Below are 24,889 nucleotides of genomic sequence, written 5' to 3' on the forward strand. Positions count from 1 at the left end.
AGGGGTCAAATATATGGTGATGGAAGATGATTTGACTTTGGGCACACAATGCAATATACATAATATGTATCATAGAAATGTTCATCTGAAACCTATATAATCTTATTAACCAATGTCACCCCAATACATTGAATAAAAAAAGAATTATGGTAAATCTACTTTGCTTGTACATACTCTGTAAATAAAACCATAAAGCCTGGATAACAACATATCTGTTTAAACCATGGCATACCAAATATTTTAAACCACCATTGAGAAAAAAAGGTTTCCTTTCATAATATTATTGCTCATTGACAATGCACCTGGTCACTCAAGAGCTCTGTTAGAGATGTACAAGGTGAATATGACCCATAACCCAGCAATCCCTCTTCTGGGTATCCTCCTGAAAAAGTTGAAAACATTTATTCACAAAGATATATGCACCCCTATGTGCATTGCAGTACTATTCATGGTGGCCAAGACATGGAAACAACTCAAGTATCCTTCTATAGATGCTTGAGTAAAGAAGCTGTGGTACATACATACAATGGAATACTGCTCAGCCATAAGGAAAAATGAAATAGCCATTTGTGACAACATGCATGGATCTTGAGAATATCATGCTAAGTGAAATAAACCAGACAGAAAAAGTTAAAAAAAAAAAAAAAGATTTCAATCATATGTGGGATATAAAGCTGAAAGCAATAAGCAAACAAAACAAACAAAAGCTCATAGACACAGATAACAGTATGATGGTTACCAGAGGGAAAGGGATATATGGTGATGGAAGACTAAGTTGTGAGTGGAGAATACATAATGCAATATACAGATGATGTACTACAGAACTGCAAACTTAAAACCTACTTAATTTTATTAACCAGTGTTACCCCAATAAATTTAACAAAATTAAGAAGTTGCTAAAAAAAGAAAATGTGAGTATAATGCAATAAGTTTTTGTGAGACCATTTTTACATAAGTTTCATTACAGTATATTGTTGTAATTGTTCTATTTAACTATTATTGTTCTTAATCTCTCACGTGTCTAATTTATAAATTAAGATTTATTATAGATATGTATGTATAGGAAAACAGTATATATAGGGTACAGTACTATCTGTAGTTTTAGCATCTACTGGGCATCTTGGAATATATCCCTATGAATAAGGGGGATGACTGTATATAGAAAAGTAAAACTAAAGATCAAAGCAGAATAAATAGTGAGAATTTTTCTCTCACATCAGAGATGAAGGAAGATGCCCAGAAGAACATGTAGTAGTACGAGGCAGCCCAAGCAGAAAGGGACTGTCTTGTGCTAGAAGACTTCCTCTGGTGTAGCAGAGGCCACTGCCATCATCCCACCCATTCTTGCCTCGAATATCTGGGATACTTGGATCTGGAACTTAATACAGAGCCAAATGAAGGAAGGTCTTCCAGTTTTAAGATGAATTAAGTTCTGGGGAACCTAATACATGGCCTCATGACTATAGTCAACAATTCTGCATTTTTACTTCAAAGTTGCTAAGACAGTAAATTTTAAATGTTCTCACCAAACACACACTCACACACACAACACAGGTAATGATTTCCTAATGTATACATGTATCAAATCATCATACTATATTCAAAAATATCTGAATAAAGCTGAAGGAAAAAAATCAAGAGGCTCAGAGAAAGAGATTTAACAAAATAAGGATAACATGTTCTAGGGGAGTCATTTAAACAAAGGGTACAGTGGAAATTCTAAAAAATGGGAGGGGAGTGGCCACTTTGACCACACTGAGGGAAAGCCAGGAAAGTCTCCAGAGAAGATGTGATCCCAAAAATAAATTTTGGAAAAGAATCAGGAGCAAAGGCATGGAGAAGGGGACTGCAAGTAGTACAGAATGAATGGTTAACTGACAAGAACAGGGAGGATGAGTAAAAGAGAAACATGGGCCACATCCTGAATGTCACACTAAGTTGTTTGGATTTTATTTCTATGTGAATTCACTAATGCCTTACAGCCAATCTGCATTTTATAAAAGGCACCTTTCATAGAAATGTGAAGGATGAGTTGGAGGGCTTAAGACTAGGATCAAAGCAACCAGTAAGAAAATTGCTACAATAATCTAAGCAAAAGATGAGAGCCGCCTCATTTGAAATAACATGGTAGGAATTAGGAAGTAAAGGGATTATAAAGGGAAATTTAAGACACTGTCAACTGATGAGTTGGGTGACAAGATGTATGAACAGATGAACGATTCCATTTATCAATATAGAAAATGCAGAATAAATACGAGGTCTGGGAGGAGGTGCAGCTTTAGACACACTGAGTTGGAAATGCTTGGGAAGCATTTAGTCGACATGGTTAATAGGGGATATTTGAATCCCCGGCATGGAATTCAGAAAAGAGGTCTCAGTAAAAACAGAGAATTGGGAGTTAGTCACTTTATATGTGGTAGCTGAAGACATGAAAGTGTGTAACATTATCCAGGTAGAGTGTAGTTTTGTTTGTTCATTCATTTGTTCAGTCTCACTCATTTAGCAAGTAAGTTCCATAGGGCAAGAAGATGTGTGTTTTGTTTACTGCTGAAATCCTTAGCCTACAAATATAGTGCTCAATAAATCTTTATTAAATAGATACATTAACAAATGAGACTGTGCTAGATGGTAGACCTACAGTGATGAGCAAGATCCACACTGTCTCCTGCAGTGAGCTAACCATCCAGCAATGAGGGCAGGTAATGAAACGTATCATAACCTATGATGAAAGCAGTGGCAGGAACATTATGCAGTGCTATGCCAACACTTCCTAAGAGGACTCAAAATGACTTAGGAACCACAGAAAACATCTTTTAGAAAGAAATGTTCAAACTGAGAGGAAGGCCAATGTAACAATAACATGTAAAGGGCAGGCAAAGAAAAAGGAATCAATAAAAAGATGTAGTTAACTGTGTCCAATGCTGCAGAGGCCACGCCAGTTAAAGACTGAGAGTGAGGAGGCTATAGTGACCTTTGCCAAAACACAAGCGTGACATTACTTAGGTGCTGACTATTTCCCCTGCTGTTTTGGTAGACAGAACTTATGCTACTTTCACATCAAAGAAAGAAGCTCCTGGACAGAAAGAGATGCTTTATTCAGGGTCACCTTGAGATAAAAACAGCTGGCCATGAGGCTGTAATTCAAATGCAATCCATTAGTCACAGACACCCAGGGAAATAGAGGACTCCAAGATTTTCAGTATGGCAGGTACTCCCTTTCCTCTGAACATCTGCATAGTACCTAATATATAAAGACAGCATATACTGTGTATTGTGCTTAGAATATTTTGCCTGCCCCCAATGTGACAAAATTCCTACTTATCCTTTCAAACTTGCTTTTATGTCATCTCTTTCTCCAAACTTTCACTGACCTCCCAGATAGAGTTAAGCACCTTTATTATAGTAAATGGTGTAGAGTTAGAATTATTTGGTTATATTACTATCACCTGAAGTGGCCTCTGTGTTTCCAGAAATCACAGCATATTAATCTTGGAATCTCTCTAGTATACAGCAGGCACATTAAAAATGTTAGAGGAAGGAATAAAGGTAAAGGAGTGCCTATTAAATTTCATGTTAGCTTTGAGCTTAGAATTGAAACAATCCATGTGGTCGTTAAACTAGCCAAGAGAATGGCTAAAAATACTGATCCATTAAAAATTTTTAAATGTTCCAACTTATAAGATTTTCCCATCTGAAGCAAATATGCTGTCTGACCATGCCATATATTCCTCATGTTCATTTCCTCTTCTCCCTTTCAAAAAATGGTACATGATTTCTGACATGAACATTGAGATCCAAATAATATATCTAGTTTGGTACTCAATGGCAATATATGCAATTGCAAATGGATTGCTGGTAAAATAAAAACTGATAGCAAGATTAATTGATTAGCAGAGATAGACAAGAATTTCATATGAATGTTTACTCTCTTTTATTAAGTTGTGATCTCTGCTGGAATACAACAAGTCTGAAATTTTCCAGTTAATTAAAAGAAAAATTTATGGCAAATTCAGTGCAAAGCTACAGTGTTTTTTCAATTCCTGATGATAGTAATCACTGGGGAGGAGAAGAAATATCTAAAACAAACAGGAAAACTCAATGTTCTGGATACTTACAAAGGGAAAAGAGAGTCAAATGCCTCACACCCAGTTTCTTCTGAACTCTACTTAGTCAGATGAACAACAGCAACAAAAACATGAGCCATAGAAAGGTATCTAGTTAGAGTAATTAACTAGCTTTTTAAAGAGTTTCCTAAGTATTATACTCTCTAGCTTGTTTCCTGCAGAGTTATACAACAAGGGGTAGAAAAAGACTTGGAACTAAGACAATTTAGATTGTCTTTTCCTCAGATCATTAGACTCTGAGGTTTTTTTAGGAAATCAACTACACAGTAAAGACCCAAGGTTTAGTTATCCAATTTTAAAGGTAAAGACACTCATTTAAAAGATCACATGCAGATATCTTAAAAAGCAGGCTATCAATGTGCCAGACTGATCATAATTTTGATTTCCTTATAGTTTCCTTTTCACATAATACTCTATGCAAATACATTTTCAAGCATTCACGGTAGATGTTAAAGACAAGGTTGTAAAAGCATTTCTATTGAAAACCATGTATTTTCTCTTGCATCTAACCTGCTTAAAAATTTATCTTTTGTTTAAAGGTTCCATATTTCAGCTAGACCCAAAGGAGAAGTATTTTCTCCATTTGGAAGGCTGCTTTAAATCAACTCAGCCTTTTTTGAGTTACAGGAACTGACCTAGAATTGCAGGGGGTGCAGTGTGGGGGAGGCTGTTACCACACCCCTACCCCAACCAGATGTTACTTTATAAGGTGAACTGCAGTAACAATGATTAAACACTTGAAAATCTCCAATTTCAGAACGAATAAGTTCCTGACCATACAGACCACTGAAAACAGGCTGCACACTAAGCTCTCTAGACTCTGACAACGAAGTTGTGTGTATAATGCTTTGTGAAGCAGAGTTAAACATATCAAGCTGGGGCCTACTAGCTCCAGCCATGAGGAACAGGCTAAAAGCTTCTTAGAAAGAAGTCATCTCATTTTGTTCCCTAACTTCAAGCAGAAGAGCTTCACTCTTATTGTTAAATTAAAACCCTCCATGAATTATCAATATCAATATATATATGATACCTCCCTCTTTTCAGATCCCTCTATTTGTCTACTTGAACTATTTATGCTGCTATGTAAGATCATTCATCTCTGAGTGAAAACGTAAACTGAATTTAAGAGGTCCCTTAATCTTCCCTTTGCCAAACTAAGTAATCCAGTGGCATTATGCTTTCCTCATATAGCTCATCTTACAGCTCTTATAATTTTCGTACCTGTCGTCTCTCCTTTCTTCAGATTTCTCATTAGAGTTCTCTTATTGGAGTCAGATACCAGCATCACCTATTGCACAATTAATGCTTATCACCAGGAATAGGTATTTGAATTAAGAGAATCGGAGGATGACTCAGTATAACCCCTACATAGGGGTGGGGCACTTCTAGGTGCTTCAAAGATATTTTCATATTTGATTCTCATCAAAAGAAAATTAAACACGAAGTACTATTTATTCTCCTTTTATAAGTACATCTGCAGCACAGAATGGTTAATAAGTTACCCAAGGTTACTTTGCCAGTGAGCTAAGATTTAAAATAAAGTCCTAGAACTACCAGAGATCAGTGTTTCTTAAAAGTAATGTATATGGGAAGCATCTGTGAATCTTGTTAGACAGCAGATACTGATTCAGTAGATCTGAGGAAGGGCCTCAAATCCCACATTTCTAACAAGCTTCTGAGTGATGGTGATTGCTGGTCTGGGATTTGAGTGTGCACAGCATCTCTAAGTACCCTTCCTCCTACACATCAGTGGGAGAAAGCCCATCCTCCTCCTTTATGTTGAAGTGTAATACATTATTGGACTCCTGTTCTTACTCCCTTTAATCCATCCTTGGAAGATGGCATTGTTTTTTCTCTTTGGTCACCTCTATTTGTTTTGGAAAGAAGCATATAGAAAATAAAATATGAGATGTGAAATAACCCATTTTCTCCTTTAGAAGGAAGCAGTAGTCTAGATTTTCAGAGCAGTATAGCATTTCTATTGTGGCTTACTACTGAAGTAATAACAATTAGCAAATATTACCTGTAGGGCCTGAGAATTTATATTGGGGGAAGAGTCCATAGAAAAAATAAACAACCACATTTTTCTCTTCTACTTTCAAATAGATAGCCATCCTCTACCTTGCCCATGCACACTTTTAAGCCTAAGTTTACAACATAGCTTATGAATTCAGTTTAACATAGTCAGACCATTAACTATGGCCTTAGGGAACAGCATTCTCACCAGAATTGCATGCATTTTTCAATGTGGTTTGAAAATCTGATCCAATATAATAATTCTCAGAAAAATTAAACAATTTCCTAACATAATATTCATAACTAGAGTGAAAAAGGAGTTTTTATAGAATGGAATCACACCTAACATTTTACGGTTAAATTAGAAAAAGTAGTAGGAATATCTCATTTCTTGCCTTTTTGCAAACGACTGTGGCTACTGCTCACAAATGTAAATTACTGCTTAGAGAAAAATTAAGTAACTCCTATGTGCAGGTTTATTATCTAAACTCAGCAAATGCTGTGAAGACTGAAGGTAATAAAGCATTTTATGAAGAACTTCACTTCACTGGTTTCTGATAATTGAGCTTATGTGGACTGTTTAGCAGAATAATATTTTAAAAACTGGTAAAGAACCAGATTATTTTCTAAACCCTCAATCAAGAAATATTATAGAGAAATAGCCCAAAACATTCAAGGAGAAAAGTTTGACAGTGTCATTGAAATCAAGGAATTAGGTTTTTGCCTTACTATTTTAACATTATTGATTATTAAATAAATTAATCCATGAGGCCACATTTAAAAGAACAATCCCTGAAACCTAGGTTTTTTTGTTTTTTGTTTTTTTTAAATCTATAGATGTTTAACAAAAGAGAACGGGACCTATCATAAAACTCAAAAGTACTGAACAGAATAACACCAATAATTTCTATTTTGTTTTTCTGTTTCCAGCAGTTCCACTAGGAAGCAAAACTTTTCTTTATTTAGTCTAGTAGTGATTTTGCTTGAATAATCAGTCTTAATTAAATCAGCTCATCTATGTCTGGATTGGGAGGGAAAAACACCCTCTTTTGGACTAAGATACATAGAAATACAACAGGATATGTTGAGAAAATTGAGTCAATGTTGTAGCCAGAAAGTTTTTTAAGAAAAAAATAAGTACTGTGAGATGTCTGCTGTCTGCTTCCAGACAAGACATCATTATATATAAAAGAAATATAAGAAGATTCAGAAGATGGAGAGAAGACCTGGGGAACAACACAATGGTGAGTTGCCTAGTTTTGTTTTTGCCTCATATACCCTGAACTGGGTGTCAGGAAGTCAACAACACAGAAATGTCAACGGACACAGGAAAAGAAAAAACAAGAGCAGCGTGCTCTTGCTAGCCAAAAGAAAAGGAAAGGGTATCTTGACTAGCAAAACAGAAAATGTCTAAATAAGAACTGCCTTACTCTAGCCAAACACCACAGAAAACACTGAAAGCCCATCCCACCCCCATCAGCAAAGGCTAAGACTTCTATGTGTCCCCCCCACCCTTTTCTGATGAGGTGGTATCAGAGAAGAATGAGTGGGGAGCCAGTACTTTAATCCCTATTTGATGGTAATGACTACCCTTTCCACATCCTTCACCCCCATGATTATGAGTACAGGCCTCATAGGGAGCCTGAACCTCCAGTCCTATCTAGCTTTAATTAGGTGTCCTGCCCTGCTGTGGTGGTGGCAGAGGAATCTGGGGATAAAGCAAAGAATTTCACAAATATCAGCAGCAACACTGGAGGCCATTTGGGAAGCCCCTGCCCTTCTCAGCCAGGGTGGTATTAGCAGAGGTCTAGTAGGAAGGGGAATTTCTACCTCCACCTCCACCCAGCAGTAATGAGGTAGGGACCCACCTCTCCATGGGAGTCAAAGTAGGTGCTGCCTTCTTTTTCCCCACTGATGTGATGTCAGAAAAGAGATGCTAAAAGAGATGATTTAAATAAAACTATACCATAATACCCAAAATGTCTAGAATACAACTAAAAACAACTTGTCATACCAAGAGCCAGAATAATCTTGACTTTCATGAGAAAAGACAATTGCTAGATGCCAATACTGAAGTGACACAGATGCTGGAATTATCTGACAAGAATTTTAAAGTGGCTGTCATAAAATGCTTTGATGAACAACTAAAACATGTTTAAAACAAATGAAACAATCAAATGAAAATTTTAGGTCTAAAAATTACAATAACCAGAATTAAAAAAAAAAAAAAACTTTACTGGACAAATTCAAAAACAGAATAGACAGGACACGGGAAAGAATTAGAGACTCCGAAGACAGAACAAAACACAGTATCCAATCTGACAATGAAGAGAAAATGGACTGAAAAAGAAAATGAACAGAGCCTCAGGAACCTGTGGGACTACAACAAAAGATCTAGCATTTGTGTCATTAGAGTCCCAGAAAGAGAGCAGAAAGAGGGTAGAAACTGGAAAAGAATAGGAAGAATTAATGCCTGAAAATTTCCCAAATTTGGCAAGAAACATAAACGTTCAAAGAAGCTGAGTAAGCCCCAAACAAGATAAACTCAATGAAATACATGCCAAGATACAGCACAATTAAACTCCTGGAAACTAAAGACAAAGGAAAATCTTGAAAGCAAGAGAGAAGCAGCACTTTATTTAAATGGGGGAAAACAGAAAGACTGGATTTTAATCACAAAACATGGCAGGGGTGGGGAGAAAAGGAAGTGGCACATTTTTCAAATGCTGAAAGAAAAGACCTGTCAACCCTAGGATTCTCTATCCAGAAAAAATATCCTTCAAAAATTCAAGAGAAATCAAGAAATTCTCAGATGAAGGACAACTATGAGAATTCAGATTTATTCTAAAAGAATGGCTAGAGATTATCTAAGTAGGGAGGAAATGATGAAGGAATTCTGTAACATCAAGAAGGAAGAAAGAACAGAGAGCACAAATATGAACAGAAAGACTTTCCTTCCCCTCTTGAGTTTTCTAAATTATGTTTAACAGTTGAAACATTAATTATAACACTGTCTGATGTGAATAAAGAAAAAACTTAGAATGGAATAACTAGTTGCTTAAGCAACTGCATTTGGAAGTAGAAACTTTACTCATTTTTAAGTACATCCTATTTCACTGAAAAGGCAGAGGGCCAACATGATCTGGTTAAACATACCCTACTTCCTCACAACTCCCATCTCAACAAATCACCCCCCTCAGGTCTTGGCATTCAATAAATGCTGAATAAATGAGTGAATAAATAAATGCTTTTGAAGACAAAATTCTTCATCTGTGTTCCTGATTTACCCCGCATCTATATCATTCAGACACTGTCTTATAAATTATTCTCTCTTTCTCATGATCTCAATAGCTTTTGGCTCCATCCCATAAGCCTTCAACTAAGCTCACCATAAGGAAAGCCCTCATCAAATACTTCCTTCTTAAATCACCTCCATCTCTCTCTCCTCCCCACCACCAGCAAAACTCTAAGTGATTAATCTGTACTCATCATCTCCACTTCCTCATTTCCAATTTAAGTTTGGCCCAATACAATATGTTTCCCTGTCCGTCACTTTACACCATTTTCTTGACAAATATCCTCTAATCTATTAATTGTTAAATAAAACAACTTGATTTTGGGTTTTATCCTCCTTGCTAGCCACTTTCTCCCTCTTCAAATGATCTCTCTCCTGAGTTACTGGCCCATTCTGCTTCCCCTTACAGATTGCTCCTTTTTAAACCTCTTTCACTGACTTTCCCTTCCTTTACCCATCATTAAGTGCAGATATTTCCTAAAATAATGTCCTAGAACCTATTCTGTTTTCACTACTTCTTTCTATAACATTAGATTCTAGTACAGCTTCAAATTCAGTATGTATGCTGTGGCGATCCCCAAATATCTATTTCTTAGCTATTCAAGAAAAGCAGTGTGATGTGAGGTTCTCTAGCAGTCCCATGTTACGAAAGTGATTATTACCCAGGAGAGTACATGCACATATTTGGCACTATATGGTTTATAAAATGTAGGGAAAACAATTGGTAAACCTCCAATTTCTCAAATCATTTTCAGTACTTTCAAATCATAATGTTGGATTTTTACATTAAAATAACAAAAGGTTAATGCTCCAAAAAATTTTAACACCCTACTACTGTTTAGAACATCATCAAAATGTTGTTGAATGATGTAACTTTATTATAAAGAAAGTGCTAATATATACCATTTTCATTTGAAGGAAAGATGAAATTTACTTCACTGGAGAATAATATTGCACTATTAGTTCCTGACTTGATTACCCTTTGAAGTGAATTCAAAATGACATATGGTATAACACAAATACATTAAGTTAGGGTTACCTATATACAATAAAAAAAGAAATTGCACTGAATAAAATTAAGGACTATATTATCCATCAAAATAAAATTTTTCTCCAGCTGGCATCAATAAGATTACAGCAATGCACAGTTTTCTAACACCCAAATGAATTGTTTTCTAGTTCCATCTATACCACTTCTGCAATAACTGTTTAAAAATGACTTAAACGCGATGAAAAACTGCCAAATAACTCCCCACATTCATAAAATCACTAATATGACCTATTTATACCAACAGAATAAAGACTACAAGTACTACATTACTTTACTATATTTGACATTTTCAACGATCAGTCAGGTTATGTATATCTTTTTTCCAGTTCAGGTAATGGCTCTGAAATATACAGACCATGCAGAAATGACAGACTGTGTTTTAAGATTTGCAGGTCACCATACAGGCATCAACAGGTATTAATGCTGAATACAAGTCAAGGAAATATCTAAGGAAAGTTTAATAATGAAAGTAGTTTTGTACTTAAATAAATAGTGCAAACAAAATTTAGTCCCTGTATTCAAGGCAAATCTTTTATAATAGATGTATATTTAAAGTTGGACCACGATCACCTCCATACAAGTGTTAGGTACCAGTTATCTGACACTCCCTTTGAATGTACAAGTACCAAACAAACAAGGTGGGCACTCTGCACATCTCTTCCCTGGCACATTGTGAATTCCTTCAATTAAAAAAAGGGGTTTATGTACAGATGCCAATAGGCCATGATGCCCATACCCAGTGAGCAGTCTGTGTACACATCCTGACAGGGCTCAAGGAAATAAATTTGCTTTGGCATTAGTTCTAAGAATGCACCAAGGAATAAAATTTGGAATTGTTCTGTCTCTAGGAAATGGTAGAGAATTTTTAACTATGTATTTGTCAATCCAATTGCCAGTGAAATCTCCCTTTTAATAAGTAGTAGGAGTCACAATAATGTTGCTGAAAACATCCACTCCCCAGAATACAGAAACACTCTCTCAGCTATATGCTCCACTTTCTATCATACACAAGAGATCGATTAAAAATAAAATGCAAGCTCCACTGGGTGGCACAAGACTAAACCACAGGAAGGGTTACTTACTCCAACTACTAAAAATTATTCTGCCTTTTGTTTCTTCACTTAAAAATATATTTAGATTATAAAATTAAAACAAATAAAAGTAACACTGCATAATTTAACTGTCGTTTTCTACCAAATTGCTTATAACTGTAACCATAAAACGGTAATAATCTACCATATGTGCAGCTGCAAAACTAAGAAAAGCACTGGTCAGTGCTGCTGCGAAATGTGAACCTGCTACTCCCCCTGGTGCCTGTGCAACTGAATTGCAATAAAATAAAAGTGTCATTTCTCCAAGAAAGTGTGAAATTTCATATACTGTGCTGTCAATTCTGTTATAATGCGTGCTTTGAAAACTTAAATTTGTTTGAGTACATTTGATGTATTAAAAAATAATTTGAGCAGAAAACTGAATATGAACCATGAGAAACACTATGTGTAGGCAGAAAACAGCACTCAGCTGACACAAGCCCAGCAGGAACACAAAACACACACGCACTTGCCTCACACCTCAAACATCTACCAGCAACGGAAGTTCACCTGTGTCTAATGTTAAAACTTCCCATTCAGTTGTATTAACCATCTACCACTTTACAGTAACCCTTTCAATATCCACTTAACAAGCATCCTTAAAGTATTCTCAAGAAAAAGGGCCATATTTAATGTAGTATTTATACACTTCTTAATTATTTAATGTGTAAAACTGTGCTATCGTTTTACTAAACATTAAGAAATGTTTCCCTAACAAAGTTTTTGATTGTTGGCCCCTAAACCAATTTTCCCCATAAGTCCTGTGGGATATTATTGGCATGATATTGAATGGAGCGATTTTTTAGGAACACATGTGTCTCCTTATAGCAGAACTATCTGTGAAATAAATAGCAAAATTTAAATGTCTCTACTATATTTGTGTATAGGACAAGAGTAATTACAAATAATTATCTAAGTGTTGTAATTTTATAAAATGTATTTTATCTATTTTCCTGAAAGTATTACTGACTTTTTCTATCTATCTCATTTTAGAAAGACTCTCTTTAGCTGTAGACCTTCGTAATATTTCAGGAGGGAACACTATATATATATATATATATATATATATATATATATATATATATATATATAAAAATAACACTATATATATATAAATAACACTATATATATATATATATAAATAACACTATATATATATATATATACACACACACACACACACACACACACACTTACTTTTCCCATTCAATCTATTAATCATACGAAATAGTTTGTGCTGCTGCTCTAATTTGACAACCAAGCTCTTTCCACAAGTCTGAGGAGAGAAAAGGTCCAACTAAACCAAAGAACAGTCAGGATAATTCCTGTTTTAAGTTCATATATCATTCAAAACTTGAACTGGTCAAAAAGTTGCATCAAAAATGAGCAATCCGTGCTCGCTTCGGCAGCACATATACTAAAATTGGAATGATACAGAGAAGATTAGCATGGCCCCTGCGCAAGGATGACACGCAAATTCGTGAAGCGTTCCATATTTAAAAAAAAAAAAAAAAAAAAAAAAAAGAGCAATCCATTAAAGAGAGAATAGTTCAAGGGAACACAAACAGCCCAAAGAACGTTCTCACAGATGATAAATGCAGTGACTTATAAGCCTTCCATTTTCTGAAAAATACCAGCATTACATTCAGATAAAGGGGAAGTCAGAATAAAATCTTTAGGAAATCAACCCTTCACTTAGTTGACACTTTGATTATACTTAAGACCTTCACTGTCACATACCTTCCTCATCAAAGTGCACGTCAATATTAGCTGTTTGTCTATATTGGGCTTAACCTTAGCAGCCTCAGTATCACCTGGGAGGGTGTTAAGAAATGCATAATCCTGAAGCCCTCTCCAGATTTGGGTCAGTCTGCGTTTTGTCAAGCTGACCAGGTGACTGATGTATACACATTCAAGCCTGAAGAGCACTAGTCTAAACTATAACAAACTTCCAGGCTCCACTTATGCCCATCCTGCACTTTATTATAGAGTTAAGAAAAGCAGTTTCACTGCTACCCCAGTTGTAGCTCTTTTAGAGTATATGTATTAACTGAATGCTCATTGAAAAAAAACTCACTGCAATTTTGTTAGGCTTTTGAATCTTGTTAGAATACTATCTATTTGGCTCACAATAAAACAAATCACCAAAGATGCTGAGATAAAATTGATTAAATATGACTAAATATTAATTCCTAAGTACACAGTGTTTCACATGAGTATATTTAAAATATAAAGCACATTTTTCCCTGGCTGCTGTGGCTCAGTCGGTTGGAGCATTGTCCTGTAACTGAAAGGTTGTGGATCTGATTCGGGCGTGTACAGGAGGCAGCCAATCCATGCTTCACTCCCATGATGTCTCTCTCTCTCCCCTTTCCTCCTTTCCTTCCTCTCGCTCTAAAAATCAATGAAAAAATGTCCTTATGTGAGAATTTTAAAAAATTAAAACTTTAAAAATATATATGTTCAGGGAAAATAGCAGATATTTATGCAATAAAAACCCTAGCAACTCACACTTATATCAAATGCCTAGGACCTACTTCATTAATTAGGCAAAAATTTTATAAAACTACAGAGAATTCATGTTTTCTTCCTCTATTGGATATAAAAGTCCCAAACTGACTCTGTTAGTTACAATAAATTAAAATATACTGAAGAAAAGGTTTAATAATGGTATCTTTATAAGATTTGGTGTGATAGGACTTTTTGTTGTTGTTGTTTTAAGAGTTCATTCCTTTTTTTAGATTTATTTTTATTTTTTTTATTTTTATTTATTTTTTATATTTTTATTTTTTGGATTTTCAATTACAGTTGTCCCATTTCCCCCCCATTTCTCTCCCCCACCCAGCCCACCCCTTCTGAAAATTCCTATGTATGGATATACCACAATTTATTTATCCATTCACCTATTCATGCATATTTGGGTTGTTTGCAGTTGTCGGCTATTACAACTTAAGCAGCAAGAATGTTAAATAAAAGTCTTAGTAGCACATACACTTCCATTTCCCTTGGGTAAATACCTAGGAGTAGAATTAGCTAGGTCTTTGGTTAAATTTTTAGACAAAAGCAAAACTATCTTCCAAATTGTTGTGCCATTTTATACTTGCATTAGCAGTCTAGGAATGATTTTCTCCACAAAAAAATGATTTTGCCAGCACTTGGATTGGTTGGTAATTTTAATTTTAGACATTCTAATAGGTGGGTAGTCATGTCTAATTGTGATTTTAATTTATGTTTACCTGAGATTTAACATCTCATCATACGCTTATTGACCAAATGTTTTTTTCTTTAAATTTTTACTGCTTTTTAAAACCATTTTTTATTCATTATGCTATTACAGTTGTCCCAATTATTCCCCTTTTGCCCACCCCCCCACTTTCTAGCAATCCCCCTTCTAAGTTCATGTCCATGGGTCATGCATATAAGTTCTTTGGCTACCCCATTTCCTATGTTTTTAACATCCCCCTGTCTATTCTGTACCTACTAACTTGTACCTCTTAATCCCTTCACATTTTCCCCCATTCTCCCTCTTCCCCCTCCCAACTGGTAATCATCCAAATGATCTCCATATCTATGATTCTGTTTCTGTTCTGACTGTTTGCTTAGTTTTTTAGATTCAATGTTGATAGTTGTGAATTTATTGTCATTTTAATGTTCATAGTTTTGATCTTCTTTTTCTTAAATAAGTCCCTTAAACATTTTATATAATAATGGTATGGTGATGATTAACTCCTTTCGCTTTACCTTGTCTGGGAAACACTTTATCTGCCCTTCCATTCTAACTGATAGCTTTCCTGGATAGAGTAATCAAGGTTATAGGTCCTTGCTTTTTCATCACTTTGAATACTTCTTGTCAGTCCCTTCTTCCTTGCAGTTTCTTTTGAGAAATCAGCTGACAGTCTTATGGGGACTCCTTTGTAGGCAACTATCTGCTTTTCTCTTGCTACTTTTAAGATTATCTTTAACCTTTGGCATTTTAATTACGATGTGTCTTGGTGTGGTCCTCTTTGTGTCCATCTTGTTTGGGACTCTATGCTTCCTGGACTTGTATGTCTATTTCCTTCATCAAATTAGGGAAGTTTTTCTTTCATTCTTTTTTTCAAATAAGTTTTCAATTTCTTGCGCTTTCTCTTTTCCTTCCAGCACCCCTATGATTTGAATGTTGGTAAATCTGAAGTTGTCCATAGGCTCCTTACCCTATCCTCATTTTTTTTTTCTTTTTGGACTCTTTTCTTCTTGCTGTTCTCATGAATGCTTTTTTCCTTCCTTGTGCTTCAAATCACCTATTTGATTCTCAGCTTCATCTACTCCATTGTTGATTGCCTGTAAATTTTTCTTTATTTCACTTAGTGTAACCTGTATTTCTGCCTAGGTCTTTTTTTTTTTTTTTAAAGTATATTTTATTGATTATGCTATTACAGTTGTTCCAGTTTTTTTCCTCTTTGCCCCCCTCTGCTTGGTATCTCCCTTCCCTCCAGCAATTCCCCCCTCCCTTAGTTCATGCCCATGGGTCATGCATATAAGTTCTTTGGCTTCTTCATTTCCTATACTATTTTTAACATCCCCCAGTTTATTTTGTACCTTCTTGATCACTGCACCATCTCCCCATTCTGCCCCTTTCTCCTCCCCACTGACAACCCTCCATATGATCTCCATATTTATGGTTCTGTTCCTGTTCTAGTTGTTTGCTTAGTTTTTTTCTTTCTTTCTTTTTTTAGATTCATTTGTTGATAGCCATGAGTTTGTTGTCATCTTCCTGTTCATAGTTGCCTGGGTCTTTTTTATGTTGTTGAAGTACCCAGTGAGTTCCGTAAGCATCCTAATAACCAATGTCTTGAATGCTGCATTTGATATTGCTTATCTCCATTTGTTCTGTTCTTTCATTTGGGCTATACTTTTTTGTATCCTCATTTTGGCAGCCTCCCTGTATTTGTTTCTATGCACTAGGTAGAACTGCTTTGAGTCCCAGTCTTGTTAGTATGGACTATTGTATTGTAGAAATTACACACCAATAAGCTGGATGGGGCGGGGCTTTAAGTAATCACCAGAGCGGGGCAACTCATGTGAACCAGGCTGATGGAGTCTCTGATACGGTGTCACCACTCTGGGCTCTGTGCAGGGGAGAGCTCAGAAAGGAGTCAATGCTGCTGCCTAGCCTCTTAAGTTTTGTCCAGGAAGAAGTTGTCCCTGGCACTTGCCCTGATGCCAGACACTTCAGTTTTTCCCCATATGCTATTGGTGCCCTTCCAGCTGCTGCCTCAGTGCTGAAGGCCAGAGTGAGTGATTCTATACAAGTCCTAAGTCTGTTACAGGCCCTTTAAGAGGAAATGCCTGAGAATACCTCAGTTTCTTCCACCTCCCCAACCCCCACTAGATTTTACAGCCAGAAGTTATGGGGACTTAACTTCCTGGCACTGGAACCCTGTCCTGGGTGGTCTGGTGAGGGGCTGGGATTCCTCATTCCTGAGGTATCCCCCCGATTTTTATCAACCACATGTGGGTGTGGAACCACCCATTGTGCGTCTCTAATTCCTTGCTTGTCAGATTTCCGTACAGCTAGATTATCTGACAATTTTGTGTGATATTTGTTTTGTTAGTCTAGTTGTAATTGTTGCTGTAGTAGTGCGAGGAAGTGAATTATGTTTACCTACACCTTCGTCTTAACGCGAAGTCTATGATAGGATATTTTATCACAGAGTTCTACTGAAAACCATCACACATCTCATTAATACATGCATAATACCACATAGTTTTAAATGGCAAGCACCCAGGAATTCTCTAGTAAAATGATCACTTTCTCTCAAACTTTTCCCCCTGATATCCTAATATTCACACACACAGTATATACTTGGCATAAACTAGCCCGGCTGCTGCTTCATTAGGACAAGAAGTTGCAAAGTAATGAGGGATTCACCCTTCCCTTTCTCACTCTCTCTCTCTTTTGTGTGTGTGTGCTTTTTTGAAAAGCGATATATATTTGACCTATTACACTGTGTAAATTTAACATAATAACATGTTAATTTGATATACTTATATAGTGTAAGATGATTGCCATTGTAGTGAAAGTTTGCACCTCTAGTCTCTTACCAAATTTGATGTTTATAATATAATATTGTTGTCTGTATTCACCATACTGTGCATTATATCTCCAGGACTTACTTATCTTACTAGTCATAAGTTTTCTTCTCTCCTTGATCTGTTTTTTACAAGTCTACTGTATGCATGCTGCAAATTCTCTAGAAAGGATGAGTCCCCCTCTCCCCAAACACATACAATATATAAAAATAACAACAAAAATAATGAAACAAAGACTAACATAAAACAAAACAAAACCCCAAATCCTCACTAGCCCCCTATATAGTTCCAGGTAACATAAGGCATTAGATGGCCATATGATATCTAGGATGGCAAAGATGGCATTATCTGGGCAGCTTGTCATGAAGGGAAATTCTCTTCCCCTTAAGATATAAACTGAAAGGTTTACACCAAAGTTTGTCCAAATTCACTGTTTTAATTAAGTGACTTCAGGTTTCGATAAATAGGGAAAGGGAAAAAAAGAGGAGGGAAGTTGAATAAATGAAAATGTAGCAAGAAAAAAATATGTATGCTCTGGCAAACAGACTAACCAATAAAGGTTAAAAACAAAAATGCAAAAATAAAACAAAAATTTTATTCTTAATTCAATGGGAGGGCTACCTGCTTTTGATTTTTTCAGAAAGATGAGGACACAAAATCTTGAAATGAAATGTTGGAATCCTGGACACAAGTATTAAAGAACAAAATCACTAAGAGAGGAAAAACAAAATAACTATGCTACGTAATAAAAAGCTAGAAATCGAGATGAAGACAGAAAAGGGAGACATGTTAATACCCAGAGATCTCATTTTAAGTGTATGATTTCCATCCAACCTTTGGTAAACTTTTACTGTAAAGGGCTAAATAGCATTTTAGGTTTTGTGGGCCATGTGATTCTGCCATCATAGTACAGAAGCAGCCTTAGATGATACATCTCTGTTTCAATAAAATTTTATTCACAAAGTAGGCAGAGCCTGGATTTGGTCTGTAGGCTGTAGTTTATAATCTCCCCTAAAGCCTACCTGAGAACTAAGAAGCCTACAGCTGTAACTTTCCTGGGGTTTCATAAGAAACAGTGAAGAAAAGATGAATAAAAATCATTTGACCTCCATCAAGAAGGTGGTCTCTTAAGATCACTCTGATGGGCTTTAACAGTGATTAGCCCTTTGAAAATGTAGACTAACAAGGCACACATTTATTACAGACCATATTTTATCATATTGCAATGACATATACTTTCTCTTTCCCCAAACATCATCCTTGTTACTTTCATTGATTTCTTAAATAAAGAAATAATTTTCCACTGGAAGAGCTAGCCAGGGCAATGAGGCCAGAAAAAGAAACAGACATCCAAATGGGAAAGGAAGTAAAATTGTCTCTAGTTGCAGATAACATGATACTATATATAGAAAAGCCTAAAAACTCCACCAAAAATCTGTTAGAATACACAAAGTCAGTAAAGCTGCAGTATACAAAAGTAATATATAAAATTAGTAGTATTTACCAACAACTATCTAAAAGAAAAATTAAGAAAACAATCTCATTCACAATGACATCAACAAAATAAAATACTTAGGAAAAAATTTGACCAAGGAGGTGAAAGGTCCGTACACCGAATACTAAAGACTCCAATGGCATTTTTCACAAAATTTTTTAAAAAATCCAAAAACATATGTGGAACCACAAAAGAACCCAAATAGTGAAAGCAACCTTGAGAAAGAATAACAAAGCCGGAGGCATCATGCTTCCTGATTTTAAAATATATTATAAAGCTATAGTAATGAATCAATATGGTAAAAGCATAGAACAAGCACACAGATCAATGGAATAAGAACAGAGAGCCCAATAATAAATCCACAAATATGTAGCCAATTAATTCACAACAGAGGAGCCAAGAATCTAATCAGAAAAGGATAGTCTCTTCAATAACTTGTGTTGAAGAAACCTGGACAGCCACATGGAAAGAAGGAAGGAAGAAAGGAAGAAAGGAAGGAAGGAAGAAAGAAAGAGAGAAACAGGACCAGTACCTTACAACACACACAAAAATCAACTCAAAATGGATTAAATTTGAATGTAGTACCTAAAACTAAAATTCCTAGAAGAAAACATACTGGTAAACTCCTTGACATCAGTCTTGGATTTGACACAAAAGGAAAGGCAATAAAAGCAAAAATAGATGAGTGAGACTATATCAAACTAAAAAGTTTCTGCACACCAAAAGAAAAAAGAAAAAAAAAAAAAGCCATCAACAAAATGGAAAGGCAACCTATGGAATGGGAGAAAATATCTGTAAACCACATATCTGATAAGGGGTTAATATGGGAGGAATTCATACAACTAAATAGCACAAAACCAAATAACCCAATTTTAAAAAATGGGCAAAAAAACGAAACAGTCCTTTTTTCCAAGAAAGACATTCAAATGGCCAACAGGTACATGAAAAGGTGCTCAGCATCATTAACCATCATGGCAATGGAATGATCTCTTATTTGTGGGCAGAAATGTGACTGTCACAGAAAGGGGCAATGATGAGACTCCAATCAAAAGCTGTATCAAGCTAAAAATGACTAAAACGCAAAAATTAGGAATATCTTGCAAAGATGAAAAAAAGGAAAAGACCCAATTTATACTTTTACCTCATCTCCACTCCAGAAAATAAACAATATTGGCCAAACTAAGAAATCCTGCTTTGTTTTTCTTTCTTATCGTCAATTTTTGACTGAGTTCCTAATGCTCTACTACTGAAGTCCAGCAGTCTGTCCTTTCGAAGGTAAAAAGTCTTGGAAAACACCTAGTGCAGACACAAAATACGTATAATAGCATGCTAACAATCCAAGGATGAATATACTTTCATCGTTTTTATACACCAATTAAAAAGTGCAGAATTGCATCTCCTTGTTCTTATCAAGGGACTCCCATTAGGAACCACTTCTCTTCTTTTTCTCCTTAAAGGACAGTGAAAATAATCATATCAAGAAAGTTATTACTATTTCTAAATTGTGTCTGCTCACTGCAGGCATAATCTCCAAGGCAACAGTTCTGTCACAGTGTTAGGATTAATTTATCTTTAATAAGCTTTTTATTTTATAATAATTTTAGATTCACAAAAAAGTTACAGATACACTACAGAGAGTTCCTATATATCTCTCATCCAGTTCCCCTAATTATTAATACCTTATATTACAATGGTACATTTGTCACACCTAAGAAACCAAAATTGTTACATTACTATTAACTCTAGACTTTACTCGAGTTTAAATTTTCCATTAATGTCCTTTTTTTGTTCCACAATCTAATTCATGGTACATTTAATTGTCATGTTTCCTTAGTCTCCCCTAGCCTATGACAGTTTCTTAATCTTTCCTTGTTTTTCATGACCTTAATAATTATGAGAAATAGTGGCTAGGTGTTTTTGTAGAGTGTTCTCAATTAGAGGTTCTCAGATGGTTTTCTCACGGCTAGAGAAGGGTTATGGATTTGGGGGAAGAATATCACAGAGATAAAGTGCCATTCTCATCACATCATAGCAGGGGTACATGATATCCAAGATACTAGTGACATTATACTTGATCACTTGGTTAAGGTAGTGTGTGCCAGGTCTCCACTATAAAGTTACGGTTTTCCCTTTCCATACTCTATTCTATGAGTGTAAGTAAGTGAATATAGTCTACTATCAAAAGTGAAGGATAAAAATTAAGCTCCACCATCTAAAAGGGGGAGTTATCTACATTTATTATCTGAAATTCTGTAAGAAAGAGTTGTCTCTTCTCCCTCATTTGACTAATTTATGTTTAAGCTACTGTTTAATATGGGATAGGCATAAAAGGATCAGTTACAATAAATGTTTTTAGCTGAGGTTTCATTTTTTAAAGCCAAAGAACAAGTCCACATCCCACTTTTCAGCCCAACACTACCAAAAAAGAAGCAAATTTAAAGTTATCACAGTTGAGTGAACAATTTTGCCCAGTGTGTTTGTATAAAATTGACATTAGGAAAGAAGCAAAGGTCATCCAAGGTATGCTTTGAATTGAGGAACATGGAACAGGACTGTTCTTCACATTACTGTGAAACCATTCATATTCTCTCTCTCCCTCCCTCTCTCTCTCTTGCCGGCTCCTCACTCCCTCTCCCTCCCTTTGAGGGCGGAGGGTGACTAGGATGGAAGGAAAAAAAGGAAGAGTAAAATGGGTGTTCCCCTTTCCTATTAATAACACAAAGATGCCGGGTGCTGCCATCTGCTATTAGAAATTATATCTCTAGAGGCCAAGGAAGGCATGATAACCAAATGTAATGAAATAAGAATTTCAAATTACTCCTGATTAGGCTATAAGTAGTTTTTCATTTCCTAGATAATCTGTTCTTTATCCAATTAGTTAGCCCCCAGGAAACTGAACCCCTTGAGCAAGGAGCTCACCTCATAGTAAAATACATGTGAAAATGCCTAGGAAACCCCATATCTAGAAGACCTGCTCTCGAAAGCTACAAAAGCTGAGGACTTAAGACAACAACACAATAAAAACAACTATTAGAGGAAAGAGTTCAGAGAACTCCTAAAAGAGGAAAAATCAAGGGGAAAAATCAAGGTTGACAGGAGAAAGATGACAAGAAAACTAGATGAAATGAGTCTTACCTGCAAAACTAACCTTTTCAAAGAAATCATTTGTAAGAAATGTATAAGAATCAATTTTTTCTCAAGAAGGCCAAACTGTAGATCAGTCTGAATACATCTAAGGAACGGTGATCTGTATGTACAGTACAAAATAAGGTTCCAAACTGTCTAGTGTATTCTAGATCTTCCCAAGAAGATATTTAATCACTGATCTATAAAACACTATTATTCTATTTCTCTTCCTCATTCCGCCCAGCCCTTCCTGTCTGTTGGCTCATTACCTACACTGTTCATACAATTTCAATGTTCCTCTAAAACCTCTAATAGTCTACCAAGATGTCTTTCTGTCTACTGCCTTTATTTATCTAAAATCTTCCCTCCCATCCTCTTACCTTAAATTTAAATATAGACTTTACCTAAAAGTAATCATAATTCTAAAAACTTTACATAAAACTTAAGAATTAAGTTAAATATTTTTTCTCATATTTCCTCACTTGACCTTTATGGCAACACCATGGTGTATTATTATCTTACAAATGGAGGAAGCGTAACTTATATGACTAAAGGCCATATCAGTTCTGAAACTCCCAACAGCTCTTTACAAAATCACCTCAAATGAAGAGCTGAATTCACTTGGTGGTTCAGCATACTGCAGTTCATTAAGGTCCCCAATGCTTCCTGTTTAACAAAGCCAATATATACTTCATGGTTCTTTTACAACTTTTCTGGATCAGTAACTCAGTGGAATTGCTATCTTCCTTCAGAAATGTTTGGCACAACTCAATACTATTCCTTTTTCTCTAGCTATTCCTTCTCATCTTAAGGCCCGATTTTTTTTTTTTATACCAAATAAATGTTAGGTAGATCATGTCCTTGGCTTCTACCTCTCTTCATACTATTTGTTCTTCCTGGGCAATCTCACCCAAACTCTAAGCTTTGAAAGCCAATTATATGAGATCTGTCCAGAAGGTAGCCAGCCATGTAATATGAAAAGCAGAGAGAGTTACTGTGATACAAGAAACACTATACATAGGACAATGATACCTCAGTCCCCTTCAAAGTAGGCAACTTGGGACCTCACACAGTTTTCCCAATCACTATTAGCTGCCCCATCATATTTTCCTGAATCTCATCGAAGGTCTGAAATCTCTTTACTTTCAAAGGTGATTTGAGTTTTGGGAAAAGCCAGAAGGCATGGGGTACCAAATCTGGGCTGTAGAGAGACTGAGTCACCTGGGTGATTTGGTGTTTTGCCAAAAAACTTTGCACGAGAGATGACGTATGAGTGGGCACATTGTTGTGATAAAGATGCCCAACACTAGTGGCCCATAGCTGTGGCCTTCTGAGTCATCTGAATAGTTTCCATGGAGGAATGTTAAAGCTTAATGCAAAATTTGATTCAGATTCATTGATCTACTTGCACAATCATTTTGAATGTAATGGCCACATAATTAACACATGCTCACTCAAAGGCATCTACCACCCCCAATGACTAGCACAGTGAAGTCGCCATTGTTCAAGCATGCACATTCCAATCCACTGTCCTTGGCTGCCAGGTTACATGGGTGTCGCGCAAACCATTCTTGTTATATTAACAATGGCTGGAGTTTTTCTGGACAGACTTCATAGTCTGATGACTCCCAAAAGCATATATTTGGTCCTAAATTTTATTCTAAAATCCAGATTCTTATCTTAATCTAGTTGAGCTTATCTTCAAAGTTAATGTGGCCAAAATTAAATTTGTAATCTTTTTCTTTTAAAACCTTTTTTCCCCATATATGCCTATCTCATCTACCTATATGCCCAATCCAGAAACCAAGATCATCAGATTATGTCGGCTTCCACAACAAACCCTCATACCCATTCTATTCTAAATACCTGTCAAGTCTGTCTTGTCTTTTCTATTCTCATTACCTCTGCTTTAGCTCAGCCTTTAGCATCTCTCTCATCTGGACTCCCAATTTACTATACAGTAAGTATCTGAACAGTAATCCTCTCCCTTTCAACCTAGTCTTTATATAGCCCCCTCACCCCCAATTCTGTTAAAACACCAATCATATTTGCTATCTTCTTGTCTTCAATAATCAAAATGAAACACCCCTACCCCAGCTGATAACCCACAAGTTAGTCCAAACACTTCTGCCATTGAAAACAATCAATGATTTGGACTAAACTTACCCTTCCAGCATCGTGTCCTTTTGTCTTGGCTTTGCAACTTCCATCTCACCACTACAACTTATACTTTCGGTAAATCGAACTCCTGAAGTATCCCAAATACATTATGACAGCGCTGCCCAACAGAACTTTCTGTGATGATGTAATGTTCTATATCCATTCTATACAGAACCATTCACGTGTGGGTAACAGGGAACTTAAAATGTGGCAAGTGTGACTAAGATACTGATTTTTTAATTTTATTCAATTCTAATTAATTAAAATTTAAACTATGGCATATAGCTAGTGGCTACCATATTAAACAGTGAAGGTCTATGCTCTCTATAGCTATGTTGAGACAGGTGCCTCTGTCCAGAATGTTCCTTTCTTTACCCCTTACTTGCTGGCATAGTTATTTTCTATTTATCCTTCAAGTCTCAACTCAATGACTGTTTTATACAAAGTCTTCTTTGTCTC

At 35.9% G+C, this 24,889-nt stretch overlaps 1 protein-coding gene and 1 non-coding gene across 2 annotated transcripts in view; one reads left to right on the top strand and one right to left on the bottom strand.

Annotated features, from left to right (window-relative positions):
• KIAA1328 (KIAA1328 ortholog) overlaps positions 1-24,889 on the bottom strand; it is a 255,457-nt gene that overhangs the window by 165,923 nt on the left and 64,645 nt on the right. The window lies entirely within an intron of this gene.
• LOC150002646 (U6 spliceosomal RNA) lies at positions 12,971-13,077 on the top strand. Its single transcript, XR_016512918.1, has one exon. It is a non-coding gene; the product is annotated as a U6 spliceosomal RNA (small nuclear RNA).

This window comes from Furipterus horrens, unplaced genomic scaffold, assembly GCF_987537825.1.
Source record: "Furipterus horrens unplaced genomic scaffold, mFurHor1.1.pri manual_scaffold_8, whole genome shotgun sequence".
Taxonomy (NCBI): domain Eukaryota; kingdom Metazoa; phylum Chordata; class Mammalia; order Chiroptera; family Furipteridae; genus Furipterus; species Furipterus horrens.